The sequence below is a fragment of the Urocampus carinirostris genome, chromosome 19 (assembly GCF_059441175.1).
Source record: "Urocampus carinirostris isolate Australia breed hairy pipefish chromosome 19, RoL_Ucar_1.0, whole genome shotgun sequence".
NCBI lineage: Eukaryota > Metazoa > Chordata > Actinopteri > Syngnathiformes > Syngnathidae > Urocampus > Urocampus carinirostris.
This window is the reverse complement of record NC_142367.1, coordinates 10,415,524-10,422,961: the sequence shown is the minus strand read 5'-3', so window position 1 is coordinate 10,422,961 and position 7,438 is coordinate 10,415,524.

Genomic DNA, 7,438 nt, shown 5'->3' with positions numbered 1-7,438 from the left:
CTCCAGAAGTACTACAAAATTACTATTATGGAAATACTTCAAAACTACTTTCACCGAAATACTACAAAAACACCAACGCATTATCACTATGATACAAAAATACTACAAAGCAATTGTGACAGAAATACTACAAAAAAACACAACTACAGTAATAGTACAAAAATACTACACATAGACTGTACTACAAATACATCTATTGTAGACATACTACAAAAATACTACTGCATAAATACTAAAAAAATGTGACAAAAACCAAACTAGTAATACTACAGGAATACTAAAAAAAATCATACTACAGAAATAAATACAGGTAGAAAAAACTACAGTAATACTACAAAACTAAATAAAATATTTAGTGCTTTAGACCTCATAGTTGATTTCACTTTAATTGTGAGCATTTCAAAACAAATTTGATTAAATTAAAAACTAATATGAAGAAATAAAACATGTAGATGTCTTCCTTTATATTTATTCATGAATAAAAATTGGATCGGTCTCCAGGATCGGCCCCTTGGCCACATTTTTTTAACCTTATGCGGCTCCCGACTCCAAATAACTTCCCACCGCTGCTCTAAGCACTATTTTGTAAATATTTTTGCTTCTTTGACAGTCTTTTATCCTATTTTTCCCTTTAAAGTCTATTATATGTTTACCTCGGAGTGCCATGTCTAATCCTGTTGCATTCAAGATTTTACCTTGTAGATAAATTAATATGAAGAGATTTCAATTCAATATAAAAACTTTCAGTTCAATCAATCCTGGTGTTAAATTTCATCTATTACGTTTTTTTTACTGAAATGTTTGCATTCCCCAAACATGACTTTAAGATCTTAGATACGGACTTCACCATCATGTTATCTTCAGTCACAGCTGATTAGTGTGCCTGCATTTTTGTCATGGTCTCGTCGTCACGGCACCCTTGTTCTGTCCTCGTGCGGGATTGTTTTGTGTGTCATCTAACTTTCATGTTTTGTTCTGTTGGTTGAGATAGTTTTATTCACGTGTGAGTATTTTTCCGGACACTTTTCTTGTTATGTTCAGTTACAACCAGTGAGTATTCCGACATATCCCGTGTTGTATCCTTTCATGTTTTGTTCTGTGGAAGACAGTTTGTGTTCAATTGTCTTCTCGCTTATGTTTTGTTTATATGAATAGGGTTAGAGTCCCAACGCATTCTGCATTGTCTTATTTTTATACTTTTGTACATTTATAGTGTTTCAATATATCCTGCGATGTCTTTCCTCCTTTCATATTTTCGTTCTGTTGAAGCTAGATAGATAGATAGATAGATATATACTTTATTCATCCCCGAAGGGAAATTCACACTTCCAGCAGTCTACCCCGTTGTTTATTAACAGTTAGTTTAGCTGCATTATATTTCATGTTCTCGTCATCATGGCACTATAGTTTTTTCTGTTCGTTTCAACATCTCCTGCGTCTTTTAATTTTATGGTTTGTATCCATTTAGTGTCTAAACATATTTTGCATAGTCTTTCTTTCATGTTTTGTTCTGTGAAAGCTAGTTGGTGTGGCTGCATTATATTTCATGTTCTTGTCGTCATGGCACTATGGTTGTTGTTTACTTTGATAGTTTGTTCTGATATTTTTCACATGTCCTGTGTCTTCTACTTTTCAGTTTGTTGGTTTGGATCCATTTAGTGTCCAAACATATTCTGCAGTCTTTTTTTACATGTTTTGTTCTGTGGAATCTAGTTAGTGTGTCTTCGTTATATTTCATGGTCTCGTCATCATGGCACTAGGGTTGTAGTCCTACTGTCTTAGTTTGTTCTGTTACCTTTGTCCCGCATCTTCTACTCTTTATGGTTCGTTCGGTTCCATATAGTGTTAAACATATTCTGAATTGTCTTCCTTCCAAGTTTTGTTCTGTAAGCTAGTTTGTGTTTCAACATACCCTACGTCTTCTCCCTTTCATGTTTTGTTCATTTGAATCCGGGTAGTGTCACAACAATTTTTGTGTTTTCTTACTTTTAAACTTTTGTAATTATTTATACAGAGCCATTTCTTTTCATGTTTTGTTCCGTTACAGCTAGTAAATGTGCATGCATTATAGTTCTTGTTCTCGTCCTCATGGCATGCTTGTTGTTGTTCTGTACACATGTGAGTATGTTCCCCAAGTGCTCTTACTTTCGAAATTTGCTCTGTTAGTGTTTCAACATGTCTTGTCTTCTAGCTTTCATGTTTTTTTTTTATCTAAAAAGAGTCCCAACATATTCTGTGTTGACTTGCTTTTTTTCATAGTGTTCCAAAATATTCTGCATTGTCCTTTTTCTTGTTTTGTTCAATACAAGTTACTTTGTGTTGTCTCATCCCTTTCATGTTTTTTTCATTCAGATCTAGTTGGTTCCTAGATGTAGCATTTATGTGTAGTTGAGCGTGTGTTGGAGGAGCTTTGATGTCTTTGAATTCTGAAGATTTTAGCAAGCTTCCTTGTTCTGTTTCCGTACACTATCCGGTACGATTCCTTTTCTGTGAATAAATCCTTGTCTAAAATCCATTTTTCCACTTTCCCGACCGCACTGGGACATGACAGTGTGCAAGAGAGAGTATGTGTGTGCGCATGCCAGGAATGCTCATCGTAATAACTTTTACATCATTTCTCCGCAGCCGCGGCCTTTTTTTTTCTTTTTTTTTGGGCGTCATTGAAAAAAAAAAAAAAGAATCTTTCTCTCTCCCCCCCCTAACAGCAGGCAAGCCGTAAAAAGTCAAGTCAATTAAAGAGCCTCTTTCCTGGAAGCCGGTCACACAAGGTATGCAGGGAACGGGAATGGCACGCGCGGGAAACGGCAAGTGGATTTCAAACCGTTTCACGTTCGAAACCGACGTGTTATGTGCGGCCAATGTGTGGACATCATTGCCAATATTAATTAATTTATATATATATATATATATATATATATATATATATATATATATAAAACGATGCAGCTAATGAGATGAGATATAAAAGCATCTTTTTAAAAATTATAGATATCTATTTTTAATTTAAAATATGATTTTATTCGTTAGAAATATTTGTATAAAATCTATATATATATATATATATATATATATATAAAATAATCTTTCAATAAAAAAATGGGGACATTTAAAATGGGAAATTATTTTAATTAAATCGTTATGGATTCTATAATTTTATGTATAAATTCATTCATTCATTATCTGCACCGCTTATCCTCAGTAGGGTCGCGGGGGTGCTGGGGCCCATCCCAGCTGTCTTCGGGCAGTGGGCAGGGGACACCCTGAACTGGTTGCCAGCCAGTTGCAGGGCACACAGGGACAGACAATTCACTCGCTCATTCACACCTAGTGACAATTTGGACCGATCAATTAACCTGACATGCAAGCACGGGGAGAACATGCAAACTTCACACAGGAAGGTTCGATCTCATAACCTCAGAACTGTGCCGCACACACACTAACCACTGCGCCGCCGTGCTGCCTCATACATATATATATATATATATATATATATATATATTTTTTTTTTTTTTTTAAGTATATATATATATTTATCTTTAGTTACAAATATATATTGTGTATATATATATATATATATATATATATATATATACATGTACATATTGCCCTGCGGCTGGCTGGCAACCAGTTTAGGGTGTTCCCTGCCCGAAGACAGCAGAGATGGGCTCCAGCACCCCCGCGACCCTACTGAGGATAAGCAGTGCAGATAATGGATGGATGGACAGATACATGTGTATCATAATTTACAAGTGTATATATATATATATATATATATATATATATATATATATATATATATATATATATATAGCACCCATAAATATATTTAAATGTTTACATAAACATATATGGTTTCTTAAAATATGTATACATATACTTGTAAATTTCTGTAGTACAGTGGTTAGCACATTCGCCTGATGCGTGAAAAGTTCCCGGTGGAAACATATGTTGGCCTGGAAACGAACAGGCGCCACCGGGCTGTACTTGCCCAAGACACACCACGGGAAACGGTGCTCCCAAGACACTAGCGGTTAAGGGGTCCAACTAACCATATATACACATATATTGTAAATATATAGTTCTGTGGGATCCCTGAACCATGATGTATAAAATGAAAGCTAGCCTTCTCACTGTCTCAACTAGACTTTCTTTATATTTTGCAACTCAAAGTGTGACTTTTCATGGGAGACACAATACTATACAATACTAAATTAAACATATGTAGAATTTACCTTTAGCAAACCCCAATAATATATTTTATAGATGCAATGCACACACATCCCGGTTTATTCCTCCTCCCTCCCCAAAGCAGGACATATAAAAGACCGTTTGCATTCCTTTCCAGTTAGGTCCGTCCCCAAAAGCAAGCGTTTTGCACACTAAGACACAGTAAGGCCTGTGTCCAAGTGTGGAAACGCTCTTCTGGTAATTCCTTTGTTACCCCCCCCACCCCCTTCCTATAGGTCCGCCTTTACGGAATGTACCCATCATGCTTTGCGGTAGCTGAGGGAAAGAAAGGGGGAAAAAAGGAAACCAGGCAGACAAAGGCAGTTGGCTTTTGTAAAAATAGTGCTCTTTAATATAAATTATTGAAATATTTTAGAAATATAAATATGTGCAACAGTCATTTTCTTTTTCCTCGCGTTTATTCTTCTTTTTTCTCTTTTTTTTTTTAAAAGTTTTTTTTCTTATAGAGATATTACAGCTCGTTTCACGCCACATTAAGTGGCCACAAGCATGCTTCGGTTCATGAAGTACGAGTCTTTATAAAAGACAAAATCATTTCACGTGACGTGATGGAGATATTTCATTTTTTTCTGTAGTGTTTGGAAAGGTTAGCTAGCGCCGTTCCAAGTTCTTTTTTTTGTTATAGCTAATAGAAATGTTAAAATGAGTAGAAAAATGAATCCCTTTTTTGGAGATGGGGAGACGTGCTTTCGGGAGGTATGACGAGAATTTTTTTTTAAAAGAAACAAAACTGAGTGCTTGCTTTCTTTCTCGGAAACAAAATGGCCGACTTACTGTTCAATTTTATGCATGGCATGGATTTTTTTTCGAACCGTTTTTTCGGAAAATATTTTGAGGTTACCAGGGGGGCGCCACTGAGTTAACATTTCCCAAACTTAAAGACTAACTCATTCAGTGCCAAAGACAGATTTTCTCATCATTTACGTTTTCCCAGCCAGAAATGTTGTTACATGCAAGAATATAAAAAATGCCTATTACAAAGTAAAATTTAATACTTAAATTAAGAAAAATATCTGAAAACGAAAAAAGTTATGCTAAAAATGACACATCATTTTGCTCTATTTAAAAAAAATCCATATAAAATTACATTGATAATTGAGCGAAAGATCCAAATGAGATTTTTTTAAAAGAACATCTAGTCGTCAACTAATACATACGGTCCCTTTAAGATATAGTTTTCACTAAGCTAATAAAAAATAAGTAATAAAAATCATGCAAAATCGTCTTTAAGTATAGAGTTATAAGTGTAAAAATATCCTAAAAAAAAATAAAAAAATAAGCAACATTTCTGACAATGAGGTAAGATTATGTTTTCCCAAAATAAGTATCTAAATAAGTCATAAAATGAAGTAAAATATCACAAAATAAAAAATAAAAAGTGACATTTTCAGACCATGGAGTAAATTTGCCATATTTGTTGCAATGACGGGATACTTTTGTAATAAATTTCAGCAAAAATATCGTAAAATTTGAAAAAAATAGGGTAAAAATATTAACTATTTTTTTCCAATGTAAGCGTAATTTTGTTTTACATTGAAGTAAAAATATTCTATTATTACGTACACAAAATAAGCGACATTTTCTCACAATGGTGTAAGAATATTAATAAACATTTTTAGCAATGTGAGTGTAAGTTGAAGTAAAAAATCAAATCAAATTAGAAAAAAAAGTCAGATAACCAACAATTTCTGACACTGGGGTAAAATTATTATTTCTTTCTTGTAATGAGAGAATAATTTATCTATAAATTAAACTAAGAATGTTGTATGGTTACAAATTTTCTGACAAGGCGGTTTATTTTTTTTTCAGTGCGAAAAAAAATGATAAATGATGTGAATACACGCCTATGGCACTGAACCAGTTAAGCTTAGCGCTCTTCATTAAAATGTAGCCGGTAACAGAAAAGTGTTAAAAACGAGCGTCTGGATTTGCCGTTAATATTTTATACGGAGCTTTTAGCGACCGAACTCTATTAATTTGGCTAATTAATGTGCAGCATTGCTCAGTGTGATGAATTAATGATGCTAAATGAGTGCACGGACCTCGTGGGGCAGCATTACCGCACATAAATACGTATGTTGTTAAAAAGTATGTCCAAGAGACCCTGAACTTTTTTTGTTTTGTTGTCACGGGTTATATTTTCTTGATTGATTAATTTACCCCTAGCTAGCATATCTTAACAATCGAGTCCCGACAACAACACCCTTTGTTTGTCCACCAGCTAGCGCTGTTATGGCTAGGTTCACACTGCAGGGAAATCAGACCACCGGTATTCGATCCGAACGGCTCGTATCCGATTTTTTCAGCCACTCTCATACTTTCAAATCCGATAAACGTCTGATCTTTTGGAAAACAACTTCGGTGTGAACGGTCGAGGCGTATTTGTGCAACCTGCACGTCATAGAGAGGCGGAGGAAGCGCATAAATCAACAACCACGGCGGACGAAAACACGGAGAGCACTCCGTAGCGGGAAAGCAAAGTTTTGGATTTAACTAATATGTGGAGGGGGACAACTCTGTTCAGCCCCCGGTACCACAATAACTTTAAAATTGCTAGATAAGCTACGCAGTTAGCATCCAAATGTACTTCCATAAACACTCTGCGTGTGACGTCACGTGTCTGCTGGAAGTGTGAATTTCCCTACGGGGATGAATAAAGTATCTATCTATCTATCTATCTGAGCATGCCGGGACACTTTTGGTGTTCATGAGGGAAACGGATAAAAGTCACAGGAGATCGCATACAAGTCACATTTAGTTGGAGATGTGAACGATCTTAGAAAAACATCGGATATAACCAAAATATCGGAATGGAGCAGTAAACTCTGCAGTGTAAACCTCGCCTTAGTTTATGGGTGTCCATATTGACGAGACTGCGGCATTTTCTAATGGCACAAAAAAACATTAACTTATGAAGGCACAACCTGTTACCGTTGAAATACAATCCCGGTTTAGCTTCAGTGCTAGCGTAGCATTTAGACTCGCGTATGAATTCAAATCGTAGATAGCGTTTTTAGAGCTGGGTTGTTGGTTTCTTTTTTCATGTCAAATCTAAAATATTGAGTTTTGGAAGTTGAATTTTGTTTTTGATGTTTCGCAAAATAATTCCACTCTCAACATTGCCCTCTGGTGGTACTTGCTAAGAATTCTGGGTGTTTTTTTTGAACGGCACGCAACGAAGGAGCTAATT